Genomic DNA, 15,543 nt, shown 5'->3' with positions numbered 1-15,543 from the left:
ATCTTCCATTTATAAGAAAGTTCTTGGCATACAGAACAGCCAGGCTTAGGAAAGTTTTCTGAGCCTTTCCTCAACAGCTAAAGGAGAGTCTTTTTAGGCTTTTTTTTTATTTATTTTGAGAGCTGGAATGAGCAGAATTTGCATATCCTTTGGACACTATGGGGAGAGAGATGGAACTAAGCTTCTGTGGATAGGCCAAAAAATAATTAAGGCAATTATATACTGTAAAAGAATATGTTATGCTATTCCTAAAGGAAGACTTTTGGCCAGATAGAACTGATGACAAATATTTATTTTCTTCTTTTGGCATTAATAGCCCTAGCGGGCAATACTGCAAACACTTTTCAGTATTTATATGTATTACTAGGGTGCCATTTTTATTATGTTTAGTGCAGAATTTTTTCAAATGTGAATACAATGCACATTTGTTTTAAGAAGATATTAAAGCCTGTTTAATGGTAGAGTGTGGAAAACAGGATGAGTAGAGGTTTGGGGCAACTTTGGAAGGATCTGGGGTTGCATCACTAAAGCCAAACCATGTAAGTTTAATATAATGGGGGAAATTACCTGGGAAACAAACACTGGAGCTGCAGGGTTATGTCCCATGACACTGAAAGGATACAGAGATCTTGGAGCAGGAAGCTATTTGGCAGCCTTTCTGCCTTAGCTGGCTGAGAGCAGCCAGGAGCTGATGTAGTCAGTGGGCAGGAGAGTCACTCCCAGTGAAGAGTCGAGGAGGCGAAGGCGGTCCCAGTGAACTATCAAGAAATACCGTTTGGAAGTTATTATGTAACATTGGGGTCAGAACTGGAGATAAGAGCCTGATGCATCACAGCCTTAGCAAACAGCCAACATTAGTATGTTTGCATAGATAAGGAAGATTTGGCCTGGCACACGGGCATAAAAACGAGGAGCCAACAAGAGCTGAAACGGAGCTCAGAGCACCACTGCCAAGAGATGTAATTCTTGTCTTCATCTCCTTTGAATATCAAGGTTTATTTAGTTTACAAACATATGGGTTTTCAAAGCTATTACAACTGTGACATCGATTTAGAAGCTCCAGACATGCAAGAGGTTAAGATTAGAGCTGGCCAGAAATTTTCTTACAAAACAGAATTTTGCATTTTAGCCAGGATTAGTTAAGACAACTGAGCCTTACAACATCATCCTGCCAGGTGAAAAAATGACTCCCTTGACAAGCACAGTGCTGCTGGAATGAGTCCTTTTAAATTGTATGTTTACATAAACATTTATAGGGTGTTATTAATTATCAAGAAAAGATGTGATAGGAAGAATTGCGCCTTTCAATTGCTCAGGCAAGGGCAGGGCACTATGGGAGACATTACACTCCTTGGATTTACCAAAGTGGTGAGGAAGCTCTTGCTTCTCTGTACAACAGGGTGGATTATGCCTTCGTACCATGCCCTATACCCACTATAGGCTGAGGTTTTTTCAAAAGCTCATCAAAACTGAAGGACAAATGCTTTATATCTGAACTTAATTAAAACTGGCATCTAACCCCCTCAAAAATATAAGCAAGCAAAAGCTTGTTTCATAAAAAAATTCCTTGCTGGTTATGAAATGAATGCCAAAATATTAGAATCACAGGATCACTTAGGTTTAAAAAGACCTCCAAGATCATTAATTCTCACCTTAATAATACTGCTACTTAAAATATTAATGCTAATATTGCTAGTAATAAACCCTCACATTTGTGGACCTTTATCACAGAATATTCTGAGTTGGAAGGGACCTACAAGGACCATCAAAGTCCAGCTCCTGGCCCTGGGCAGGACAGCAGATGCTGTTTTGCTCACTGAATGTTTAGCACCCTAAAGATCCTGCTGCAAAAAGTGAAAGGCAGTGCAATCCTGTGCCAAATCATCACTACACCCTCAATCAAAGAATTTTGGACTTCATCTCAATTCACTCAGACTCTGGGGATTATTTGGGCAGGACCCTAGATTACAAATCAAAGAGCACTGAGCAGCACATGTATATGTTCCAGTTATGAAAGCTGCTTAATGATTAAAGTCATCTATGCCTAAAAAAAACCCCACAAACCAGCAAAACTGATGTTGAGATCTGAAAGTATGTCTGTGGATTGACAGGGCAGAGGTTAAATCCAGATGAGGGTCACTCAAGCCTGGTGTTAGTCTAAATGAGTACAGCATTAATGCTGAAAAATCCTGGTGATGAGCTCACCACCTGTCTGCCACAGAAATCCGACTGCAGAGCTTCAGTTCAAACTTGGGGTTTACTTGCATTTAAAATACTTACACTCTGAGAACTAGGGAGGAGGAAGTAGGTAAATCTGGCTTTTGATTTCAATCACTGTTACTATCTTTAAACTACTTTTGTCTGTTGCCTTTAAAAAGGCACCATTTCTCATTGCAAGTGCAACAGGATGCTTGTACTTCGGGAATATGACAGGGAGCAGTTCCAGGATAGCAGAGCTTTAAATGGTCAGAAAACCAGAGCACAACTCTTCTTCTTTTTTGTAATATTTTTTTTTTCTTTTCCTATACATTTTCCTTTTACATTCTTATTTGCATTATTTACAAGAGAGGTCTGAAGAAGCTACAGGAGGACTGCAAGTTGTCAATCACAGGAGTGGTGACAATACTCACATTTAGGTCGTGATCTCTAATAGAAAAATGTCTTATTGACTCAGAACTGAGCTTTGTATAACATCAAAGGGTTAAAATAACCAACACTTAAAGGGAAGAGGAATAGATCACTTACAACACATATTCTATTATTTGCTGAGGACTCGTAGGGTGGATGTAAGCTTGTTATCATTCACTAAAAGATAAAATTTGCTGCAGAAGGTACACACTTTGCAAGTGTAGAACAGCTAATCTCAGACCACTAATAGATTTAACCTTGTATGTTCACAGATATTTAAAAGTGTTATGGTTTGAAGGTCAACTCCACTGTCTTCGAGTACAAGGAAAGCAAAGAAAGGAATAAAAATTAGAAAGAATTAATTCTTCAAAAAGTTTTTACAAATCAAAACCCTGCAGTTTCACACTGAGAACAAAAGAAGCATATTAAACACCAAAGTTTATCAAGACAAATTAGGTCCCAGTTTCAAATTTTCTTTAATCTTTTGCATCTGAACGTTTTTTTGCCTCATGCTGTTTTCCCTAGTTAAATGTTAAAATGAATTCTAGCCAATACCATTGACTTCCTCCCTTAAAAATATTGAGACACATAATAAAAAATTAATTACTTCCCCTAATTTCCGTGTGATTCTTTAAAAAGATGTAAAATTCATTTAAAGTAAGTGGTGACTTTGTCTTTGAAGATCACGACAATTAACATGGATCAAAGCTTAGGTTCTGTAACGATGATAGCTTATTAGCATAATGAAATTAACTTAGAGACAAGAATCTTTAATAGGTACAACAAAAACGCTTTAATAATACTTGAAGAAAATTATGTATTTGCTAGAAGTACAACAGTTTCAGACTTTCTATCCAATTAATAAGTTGTTAATTAACTCCTTTTCCAAACAATGTGCACTTTAAGTTAACATCTGCCCATTGGATAACACTTTCCTATGGTATTTTTTTTTTAATATACTATAGAACTACAGCACTGTTTTACTGGGAATTCCTTGTAGGACTGTTCTTATAGTAGGGAAACAGGACCCAAATATAGTAATGTGCTTTCTATATCCAACCAATGAAAAAAAAAGAGAAGGCTTATTTCAAAGATGGGGAGGAGGAATGGGTAATTCCTTAATTGTGGCTGCATTGTCTGTGGCAGTGCATAGTTTCAGATTTCTTTGCATTTTCAATAGAAATTATTTTCTGCAGTTTATATGGCCCTGCAAAATGGTTCTCTGCTGACTACAGCCTTATATAGACTCGATTTGGGAGCAATTTTCATATCTTTTTAAAATATCTATTTACAGTTCCATGGTACGAGATTTTACAGTCTTTATTTTATAAGATTGTAAATCAATAACTATTGTTTTTGAAGATTCGTAGTGGGAAGGTCGTTCACAAAAAGCTAAAACAGAACCTTATGTATAAAAATGGTTTTTTTGCAGTGCAGAATAATAAGGACTTTCAGTACTTGAATTTTTAATTAAAATTACACATTTTATTTTAGGGGCTTCTGCCCATATAGTGATTTGGGGATCAAAAATTTCACAGAGCCTTTTGCAAGTGGATTTGGAGAATGCACATGACTCTGCACTGCAAGGGCTGCTTAGGCCAATGATGGAACAATTAAATAGGTCTTATTTGAAACAAATGAGTTATATTCTATTGGGTCAAGGATTCATGTTTTAATAAATCCTTAATTACAGTAACTTTTCATTTAATCTGGTGAATTCTAAGCAAGTTAAGAATTTATGAGAGTTGGAATCAGCAATAAAAAATATGCCTGTCTGCCATTCTGCTCAGGGCCACACAGGTTGAACTCATTTTGAGCAGTGTGGAAGCCAGGAACGTATCTCCTGAACAGGGCATTGCAACATGATTACATCTATGTATGTATAAAATAATATTATGTGTGTATAAAATATTATTATGTGTGTATAAAACAATATTATGTATGTATGAAGCAATATTGTGTGTGTATAAAATTATACTGCACATTAAATTGTGCATAAAATTATATACAAGATTATTGCATTATAGTTGTTATTAATAATAATCTGGAAATTCTTAATTCTTTTTTTATTTTTTTAGGAATAACAAAGAAACAAAAGCAACAATCAACCAAACACGAAACCTTCAGCATAATCATGAGAGCTTTTTTGAGGTGGGTTGTTTTTTGCCTTGACAAACTTTTCTCCCAGGAACCTGTGAGTACACAAACCCTTTTGTTCAACAACCAGCCAAAACTCTTCCAGTCACTTCTGGCTGAAGTCAGGATTTCTATTTCTGATCATGTGTGGTGCTGGCCAGACTCCTCTCAGCTCATGTGGCTGTTAGAGCACAGACACCTTTGAGAAGAGACAAAACTGAGTCCTAGTTCTTGTCTTCATATGACATTTTTAGAATTTGAATTTTAGCATTAGAATTTGCTGCTTCATCAGCAACTTGAGTACATTTCTGCCAGCTACAGCCAAACTTTGTCTCCTCTAGAACAACACCCTTATGAGTAATAACTAATTAATACTCAGCACACAAACAGCACAAGCTTTACCATCCACTGAAAAAATCTTTCTCTTTAGGATGGAAACAAGGTGCAACTAATAACTCACGTGGAAACTGCATGACAGTAGAAACAACTGTTTTCTGCACACAAACAGGGAACACTTCTACTTTTCCAAAGGTTTTTTTCTCTTTACTGAACATAAATATGCAAAGTCCAGGGAATTACAACTGTAGCTGGCTGAAATTACTTTTTGTTTATTTCTATTTTTTTTGTTTGGTTGGTTTTGTTTTTGTTTTGTGTTGTTATTTATAAAGCTGCTGGGATGTTTTGGTTTGTATTTTTTTTGTTTGGTTGGTTGGGGTTTCTTGTTATTGCAAATCAGAATGGATTATTTTTCAAAATTTCTCTTAAAATATCAAGGGCTGAAAATCCTTATTTAGAAACAAAATAGACTAAGAGCTGTGCACTGCAAGCCACTCTCTCATACTCCACATACAAGCCATGACTAACAAGAGCAATGGGGACGACACAAGTGGCACCAGATGTGGTCCCAGTTTACTCAACAGCTTCCAGGTCTACCTTTTTTCCTGGATCTGGGGAAAAATTTCCCACCAAAATTGCTGTAGGGTTAGTAATATTGGAGTTCTGTAGGCGAGAGGTCCTTCTTGGAGGAGGTGAACACAAAAGCTGGCAGGATTTGGGGCCATGCCCTGGGGAAGTCCCCATTCACAACCTGGAGTGGCTGAGCTCTCCAGAAACTGAGTCTACCCACTTCCAGCAGAACTTTTCTAAAAACAAAGACATTTCCTTTTAACTACTTGCTTTTGGCACACCGGGACTTTTTTGAGGTAAAACATTTCCAAATTGTAAATCCATCAGATAATTCCTCAGTTCCAAGTTCCTTGGTATCCAAGAAACATGATACAACCTTGGCTGGGAAGTGCAGTCAAAAGAACATCATCACCTATTGCCTTTCCTGCATACTTCCATGGCATACCTATTTTTCCCTGGATGAATCCCAAGCTAAGAAAAGTCTCTCTCCATGCTTAACAAAATCCAGCGTTTAAGCTGTACAAGATACTGAGTGCAGGCCAGAAACATTACAGGTTCTTCTAAATAAGACATTATTATTCTTTACAGGAGGGAAAAAAAAAAAAAGGTCAGGCTCATCTCTGAAATTAAGAAATGTACTTACTGTTCCAAATTTTGAGTCAATATTCAGAGTTAGTTTATATATAAGGTTCTGCTGGAGTTTTACTGGCAATTGATACAATGCCAGAAGATACTAAATTCTCATTTTTAGTGAATGACCACTGCACTGAGCTGCCAACCATGAGTTTCCTCTATGATAACAAAGAGCTTGCCAGGATAACCCTCAGTAAAAAATGACGCTGGTAAATACACTGATTTAAAGATAATCAGCACAGCACTTCCATTGTTCACACATGGTTTCATTTTCTGGCCAGCAGAATATATTTTTTCTTGCCCAGTTTGTCCTTCCAACAAGGTATTCCAGTCTTTTTCCTGCTTTGGAAACAGAAAGTTCTATAATTCTGTGACTAAATCATGAATACAAATGCAATGTAGTTGGTCAGCTTGGTGCACTGGACACACACAAGAGCAGGATTTGTTGAGAAATGGTGATATGGCAGGTTTTGGAAATTATATAATAATTTTCTTCACCCATCCTTTTCCAAACTAACTCAATAAAATTAAAAAAAAAAAAGTAGGTCTACTTCCAATTGATTATTCCCTTTGAAATATCACCTTTCCCCATCACTGTGGTGGTGTTAGTCCCAGTTTTCTGTGATTTGTCTCAGTTGTGCCCTGGATTTGGGTTTCCCTTGATGGCTCTGTTCTTTTAGTGATGCTGTTCCTGACTGTTTTCAGAAGAATTTCTATTTCACACTTCATTTGCATGTTTTCCTCACTGCATAGGGAAAAAGAAAGCACAACTTTCCTTGTCTCCAGCTTCACAACAGAGCAAAAACCATTTTCCCATTTATTCCTATTCCCTCTACCCCGCCGCTGAGCTGGAAATGTTGCTTCAGACATCCGTGTGCAGCAGTGTGGAAAACCAGGAGGAGAAACTCCAGCTGTGAATTTGGGAAAGTATGAGCAGGTAAAAGAGCAACAGGTAATACCTCTGTGGTTGCCCCATCCCTGGAAGTGTTCCACGACACCTTGGACAGGGCTTGGAGCAATCTGGTCTAGTGGAAGATGCCCCTGCCTGCAGTAGAGGGGTAGAATGAGATGATCTCTAAGGTCCCTTCCAACTGAAACCATCCTGGCATCATGTGATCTCTGCTCTGAGAGAGATGTTGGTCCTTTTTTCTTCTGTTGGAATAACAGAAGTAGGAGAAGACAGAGCAGTTGAATCCCTATAGATGGTGACCTGTGGGTCACATACCACAAGGACAGAAGCTATACAGGCTTCAGGTAAGGCATAATTTCATTTTTCAGCTCAAGTTGGTTTAAAATCTTTAAGTTTTACTTGCAGATTTGGGTAAGTACCTACTAAACTCCACCTTTTTAAATAGATAGTATTCACAAGTACTTTTGCCCTCGTTGAGAAGAACTTCTTAAATCTCAAGTACAGACATGACAAAGTGACTCAAAAGAAGAGTTGGATGGTGGTGTTACCCCAATTATGTTGCGTTTACTCACCACTTGCAATTTTACCCTCTCTCTCCCTGCAAATGCTACAGAACACACTGAAAACTCAAAGGCAACGATCACTTTAGAAAAGTTGTGTTGTATGTTTAAAACCATCACCATCCTCATAGCCCCAGTTTCACTATTTGGGATCTCAGGGTCCTGCCCAGGAGATTTTACTCGTTACTTGTATTATATTAGCAAGAAAAGGCAGGCAAGAGCCCGCTCCACATAGCACCCCTTGCTGAATTATAACCCAGTAACACAACCCCCAGCATTACACTGTCCCTCTTGGCCCTCATTACTGAGCACTCAGCATTCTCACCCCGCTTGTCTGGTCTTTAATAAGGAATAAAGTTGTTTGTTTATTTTATACCTATTTAACTTGTCGTTTAAGATTTGCAGAATGCCATCAATCTTTGCCTCAGTACATTGACCTCACTTTAATTGGTGGGGCACTAAATTCTGCACAGATGTTATTACTATGAATTTAACTTTATATAGCAAGAAATTCGGGGCTGCCATATGCTGTCCTTTATGAGCTTGCAGTTTGCAATGAATACCCATGACTAATGCTTTTGACCCAGGTAAGCCCGTGGTTATGGAAGGTAAAAAGTTTACTAAACTTTATTGCAGAGCCCTCAGTAATTTTACCAACAGCTAATGCACACATCTCCCCTGCCCCTGTGTCGATATGAAAATTTACTGAGCTCTTCTTAATATATCTGCCAACATCTACTGTTATTTGGGGACTCTCACGAGTCAGCCAAAATTTTCTAGATTCATAGATTGCATATCAGAGGGGATAAGATGATTTTCTCTGATATCCAGCATAAATTAAACATTTTTATATTTTTTTCTAGTGGTTTCCAGTCGTGTTTTGGGGGTTGGGGTTTTTTGTTGAATAAACTGGGACAAAACTTCTCCGAAGGTTAGCCAGGTGCTGGAATTCAAATACATCTATTAAGTCTGTAGTTTGAAATCCAGAGCTGGATCCTCTTTTGGGAAAGAAATGATTATATGATTAATACAATAATAAATAATGCTTCTTTCATAACTGTAAGTGCCTTGTTTCCAGAGCATGGACTTCCTGCCTCTGTATGGGGAACGTCCACTGCCATGGAAGGTGGGACTCCGTGTGGTAGAAGGAGCTCTGCCCTTCTCCTGGAATTATTTATTGGACCAGTGGTGAGCAGCCAACTTTTCTAAGGGTAGTTAAAGTAACTCCAAAGGCATAGACTAGTTTCCTGTAGATCTTTTTAGAAGGTAATGAGAAATGAAAGGTAAAACAGTAAATAGCAAATTACAAGGCCTGAAAGTCAGATTTAACCCACTCTGTATTAAACTGCTGACATCTGAGTGTGCTAGAAATGACTTAGCAGGGCAGCTCCAGGTCACATCCCACTCTGTAATATCCTGACTGCCACAACATCCACAAGGAAAAGCAACAGTATGTCCTGCCAGAAAACCACACTGACAACCAAAGGCATTAAAACTCTTTACCACGAACCCTTTTCCATGCAGCAACTATTAACTAACATGGTAAAACAAGAGCACAGAGAGGGGATATTTTGTGTTTCCGTTAATCAGTAACAGATTGAAGGTGAGCCAAGAGTAAATATCTGACAGTGGTAATATGTGAGTCCATTTGTTCAGCGCTGAATAACACTGTTCTGCTCAAATATCAATTAAAAAGGACCTAAGTGATAGCAAAGGAATACTGGTCCTGCATCATTAATTTTTTTGGTCAGCATTGCAAATGCTGATCCTATCACTGCTTCTTTTGAGTGTGCTAAACAGCAGGGAAGGGACATCCATCTCACCCTACAACCAGCATGCTCAACGAAATAACACAAAATAAAACTAGTACGAGGTAACAATGGAGTTCTTTGGGCATAAATCTTCCCACTTTTTCTTCTCACATAATCTTGTTCACTCTGCAAAGTGAAATACTTGAAAAGATGATTATAAAATCATAGAATGGCCCTGGTTGGAAGGCACCTTAAAGATCTCCTACTTCTAACTCCCCTGCCATGGACAGGGACACCTTTCACCAGACCAGGTTGCTCAGAGCTTCATCCAATCTGGCCATGAACACTTCCAGGGATGGGGAACCCATAACTTCTCTGGATAACCTATTCCAGTGCCTCACCACCTTCACATTCCCCCCTGTCCCTTCACCACCTGCCAGTGTAAAATGTCCCTCTTCATCTTTCTTGTAGGCTCCTCACACACAACTGATGAGCAGCCAAGCCCTCTCCAGCTCACCTGATCTCAAGGTATAGCCTATAGAGGCTTTTTCATTCATTTTTGGAACAAAATTGAGCTTTTTTTTTACCTCTACATAGGACAAACAGAGCTCAGACTCATAATGACCAGTGACAGAGTGCCCCTAGGACATCCTTAGCCAGTATTTGTACCACAGACCTGGAAAACCCACTGTGCCAGGAAACAGTTACCAGGATAGCACCAGAGACATGGCTCACTTGGAAAGACTTCACTACAGCTACAAAAAGCCTATCCAGGTGATATTCTGGCATTCTTAACTGATTTATATCAACTAATATTTTGATCTACTGCAACATTGATGTGGGTTTTTTTCACTATGATTTCAATTTATTTTTTTTTTACTGCTGATTTGCTTTGTCTTAAAGATGTATATTTATTCTCACTAATTTCTTTCCAGAGTTAATAGTTAAAACTCTTGCGAAGTCAAGGATCAAATGTACCAAACTCTTCCGTTGAGTGAGGGATATTTATGCAGCACATGTGTTAACACAGGTTGAATTGAGCACAGGAGGAATTCAGGCCAATGTGAGTATGGTTTAGAAGACATTTTCTGATTTTTGGCCGAAGCAAATATCAAAACACACTCTTATGTGAAGCTATGGAATCTGAAAAGCATAATAAAAAGATAAAGTACCTCGTTAAATTCCATTTCCTGTTTTGGGTCTACTGGATTTATCCTAAACCAAATTCTGCATTCTGTCCTCCAGGTCTGATTATCTTCTTCCACGACTTCTTCCACCTAAAGAACAAAAAAAATGCATAAGTTCTCTCTTCCATTTTCACTGGTGGGGGATGAAATGTGAATTCACTGTCCATCTACAGCTGACAGAGGGTTTGGCATCTAAAACAGAGAAATCCAAGTCTCAGCTTCACTCTTGCCTGTGACATTTCGCTTGATCCCTGTTTCTACAGATACACTTGGGAGATACCACTGCACCAGGAAAAAGCAACTGCATTAAACTCAGCTCAGTGAAGGGAATGGGAGAAGTGCCACACCCCAGAGGCAGCAGAATTGCTCCCTTCTATGAGAAAGGGCTTTATATATTTCCCAGTTCCTGGCGGAAGACAAGAAAGCAATTCTCCATTTTAGAGACGAGCTCATGACTGTCGGATTTTCACCATTATAATGTATACAAGCATAAATCAATAATTCTGAAACTACTGGTTTTTGACTGTTTTTTGAGATGAAGTGGGCGAAAGCTGCTACCAGTGTCACGTGGACACAGGTTCCAGACAATGCCTTGAAAGAAAGGCCAGCAGAGATCTCTGCAGTTTCCATTTCAGACTTAAGTCCCTTTATTCCAAGTGAACATTTCGTTTGAACAAGAGACTCTAAGATTAGACTGAAAGATTTTTTTGCCCCTCATTCCAGACAGAAGTAGAAAAGCATGAAAAATTAGGAAAAACTTTATTAATTGTCATCTATCATAAACCTGCTAAATTTCATTCTACCCAACATAAGCAGGAGGCAACAAGAACATACATCTGGGTTTCTTAGCTGACACTTTTTAGCCATTAATATAACCCAGTCGAAGAGACAGCATGGTCTCAGGGTGCATCAGGTGAATTATTTCCAGAACAAAGTGGAAATATCCTGGTAGGGAGGGTTGGTAAAGCCTGCTCTGAAATCTAGTGTATGGTGAAGCTTAACTGAAATAAAACTTCAGTTTAGCTGAAGCTCCAAGAAAATGGGTTCAGCGTTAGGGAAACTATCAGTCTGCAAAGGGCAGGGAGGAGAAAACATTATTCCAGCTACAAAGAAATCTGAAGAGAGAGTAGTAGGAAAAAGAAAAAGCAAGTGGGTTTAAATTAGTCATACATATATTTGCAATGCAAAGTAGGAGAAGGTCTTGCAGCAACAGAGAACTGAGGCTGTGCTGCCTCCTCATTACAGGAGTGGAGTCAGGAAATCTGACTTATGTCAAGATATAACTCGCCAAGTTTCCAAAAGGGATGAAGGGGAGTGCAGCAGCAGGTAGAGGCACCTGTAGATCAGAAGTTCTGCTCCAACCTTATGTCCATACCTCTACCCAGCCAGTTTCCTCTACCCCTACTAAAAACTTTGCTCACCCATCAGCAATCAAACAACAGCAAAATCACTGTCACAAAATGTATCACAAGCAGAGGCATAGAAAAAAAAAAGAAAATATTAATAAATATGAAGCACCACAAAGTTAAAGTTGCTGGTTAATGAGTAGTAATGTGTTTGCAGCAGCTCCTATCTTCCCAGCAGCTCAGTTCACATCTACAGAGTCAGCTAATGAAACAGGAATTGGAGCCTTGCTCTTATGAGTCACTCTGCTTGGAAACCTTTACATATTTAAAAGAAATAAAAGCCCCAATCAAAAAAAAAACCCATGTGTTAAAAGTATCTTAGCCAAGCATGTTATTTCTCTTAAATATACAACAAAACACGACTGTCCTCAAGGTAAATATCCTCTGTTTTATTACTTCAGATCACTTTTCTGTGCTGCAATCATGTCATTAGGATTGCAATTCCTGGCTCCAAAAGAAACAACCACCTAGCTATAAAATTCTGGTTTCCCAGTCTATTTTGAGGGGACAACCAGAGTTCAGTGGGTCTAAGCCCCCCCCCACTGAAACCGATGGCAGTGGGTTCAAGTCTCCCAGTCCATAGTGAGAAGACTTTTTTTTCTCTCAGCTGCAGTTTCTAACAGATGTTCAGGCAGCTCAGGTCTTTCTTACAAACTGAATTAGGGAGCTGTGTCAGGAAAAAGTGAGGACAGTCTGTGTCACCCATGGATGTACCAGCAGCACTTCAGCGGGTACCACCAGGGGTTTCTGTGTTTCTGGTGTTTAATTTTGAAGCCTAAAAAAAAAAATATAAAAAATGGGGGTGGGAACAAGGGAAGTTCCTTCCTTTGGCTTATAGGTGGAAAGGAATTTGAATAATAAATCACTGAGATCAGTCTTCTACAGGTCTTCATGAAGCCACCACAGTGACTCCAAAGATCTTATTGCTTATTAGCTTTTACTCTGAGATTTTGTACCTTACTGTGCAATAAATATCTTTGAGGATTAGAACTCAAGACCTCTGTTTTCAATATATTATAGCTAGAACAGGGCTAGGGTTTGGGAATTCCATATTGCATAGCATGTTGTAATATGTTATGTTTTATTTTGACTACCTCTGGAGCCAGGAGAGTTTCATCTGTCATGAGTAACTTCTGAAAAAAAAAATGGGACAGTGGAGACCAAAGAATAACAAAAGTTATTTCACACTGAGAGACCTCTCCCTATTAACAACATTCATCAATAATGGTAATAGCAAGTGGCAGCAAAACATAAATGTCCTTAAACCACCTTTATACATCTCTGCACTCTTTTACTGCCCCATCCTGCAGACAAGGTTTGGATCTCTCTTGTGGGAAGGCACCTCTGGGCCAACTATGTGAAAGGTACCATCCCAGGTGGTCCAGATGTGTGCAAAAGCTACATCAACAAGTGTTGAGCAACATGTCCATAGAGCAAATCAGTGTAGCATATCCCCAAGAGATGCTCAAAGCTACTGTAATCATTGGTACCACAGCTCATGCTGGGCTTGACAGACCTGACCTACCATGGACATGCAGACTAGGATTCCAATGACCCTTAAATAATAATTAATTTATTTATTCTCCCTTTAAGAACAAGATTTCAGAATAAGATGATACTTCAGACCCCTTTCTAGGTTATTTTTTAGCTCTCCACTGCACCTCTATATTTGCAGTGTTTCCTGAGGTCAAATCAGTGGCAGCTTTAATTGCACTTACAAGGAATGTTGCTAAAATGGGCACAAAGTCCTAAACTCAATGTTTTCTTCATTATTTTGCAACTTTGGGAGCCTGCCAACATCGTTGCGAGATTTGGCATGTGTTTACCTGGAAAGAATGAGGCTTAATATTTCATTTCAGCTTTGCAAGGTTTTCTCCTCCCCACCTCCCGCCAAAAAAAGAGCAAGCAAAGGAACCAGAAACACAGGCAAAGGGCAAGGTTGGTCTCTCTGATCTTGGTATGGGATCAACACAGATTCTGTGGAGCCCTCCTGGAAAGCAAGAGCAGCTCCACCACCAGTGGCTGCATCTTTACCAGCTGCTTCTCCACTCTCTGCAAATTTGGGTGCACAGAGGATATTTCTGCCTGCTCTTCCACCTAAGGCTGGTTTGGTAGGTCCTAGAATCATAGAATCTAATTAAGGTTGGAAAAGACTTTGAGATCATCAAGTCCAATCACTAAGAAGTGAGAGGCTTGTCACGCTTGGAGGTGTGAAATGCAAAGGCCAAGCTCGTAACCTCACCTGCAGCCTCGTGCCTTAAAACCAGATCTGTGTTTAACTCCTGCTTTAGACCATTAATACAGAAAATAACCCTCATACAGCTGTTGCTTGATGCTTGGAGTCCATGGATGACTTTGTGTTAAGTATTTTAATGTAAAATGTTTTAACAGCCTCCAAAAGGAGTGACAATAGAGGTTACCACCACCCATGTGCCATCAGAGCCACTGTCTGCCAATACCTTGGTAAGTCAAGGTCAGGTTGGACGAGGTTTGGAGAAGCCTGGTCTGATGGAAGGTGTGCCTGCCCATGGCAGAGGGTTGGTACAAGATGAGCTTTAAGGTCCCTTCCAACCCAAACCATCCTGTGATTCTGTGAAGCCGCATTTCTGCTTTTGGTCTGTGCCTGGGGCTGCTTAAACAAGGACTCCATTACAACCACATGAAAGTGAACATTTCCCTTTCACATGTTTAAAACAAGGGCTCTGTAGGGCTGGTTCCCCTGAGGAAAATTGTGACACTGGAGCTGGGTTTCCCACAGGCTGGGATGGTACTTACACAGCGAAGGTGTTGCAGGGAAGCAGGGCAGCTCCTTAACATCCTTCCTGGGAATGAGCACCAGGAAAGGGATACCCACAGCGGTGCCAAGGATGCCTCCTCCATCAGGATGCTTCAGCTGTTGAGAAGAAGTGTTTTCCTGGTTAAATTCCTGAAGCTGTGCTTCCCCCGTCCGCAATGTCCAACTTTCTCTGTACAACCTGCAAAGACTCCCTAACTCCTATTTCAAGCTCCAGTAATCTACCAGGCCTACAATTTAAGCATAGCTATATCGGAGCCCTTTTGTGGATCCGGCCTTCCCTCTGCGGCTGCTCCACTGAAAGGATTAAGCTATTTGGGAAATGAAGCACTGTTCACTGGGAATAAGGATGTCAGACACCGGTCCCAAAGAAGCGACGTCTCAGTATATTTTGGTTTAGTATTGTTATGTCAACGACACTGGTAGGAAATGGAAAAAGGTAAGAACTCTGTGAGGCGTGTAAAACAAGCATGGACAAGGCAATAGGAGTGTGACAGTGGGAGCTGGCTGCATATCAGCAGAGGGGCTGGCACTGCTGTCACCAGGGCTGGCAGAAAACATTCCCTATGGACCCGAAGCGCTTCCAGCCCTCCCAACACGAAGAGTTAAACTTTGCTGTTCGCCTCAGCGGT

The 15,543-nt window shown here is 39.8% G+C and overlaps 1 long non-coding RNA gene across 1 annotated transcript; it reads right to left on the bottom strand.

Annotated features, from left to right (window-relative positions):
* Window positions 1-577: 577 nt before the first annotated feature.
* Window positions 578-15,012, bottom strand: LOC127481224 (uncharacterized). The gene is made up of 3 exons (XR_007908158.1): window positions 14,893-15,012; window positions 10,697-10,801; window positions 578-758 (listed from the first exon to the last, which is right to left on the bottom strand). It is a non-coding gene; the product is annotated as an uncharacterized LOC127481224 (long non-coding RNA).
* Between the last annotated feature and the right edge of the window lie 531 nt (window positions 15,013-15,543).

Source organism: Manacus candei, unplaced genomic scaffold (assembly GCF_025592945.1).
Source record: "Manacus candei isolate 608988 ecotype Guabito, Panama unplaced genomic scaffold, ASM2559294v1 h1tg000077l, whole genome shotgun sequence".
Taxonomy (NCBI): domain Eukaryota; kingdom Metazoa; phylum Chordata; class Aves; order Passeriformes; family Pipridae; genus Manacus; species Manacus candei.
The sequence above is the reverse complement of the archived record's forward strand: the minus strand, read 5'-3'. Positions and strand labels throughout refer to the sequence as shown.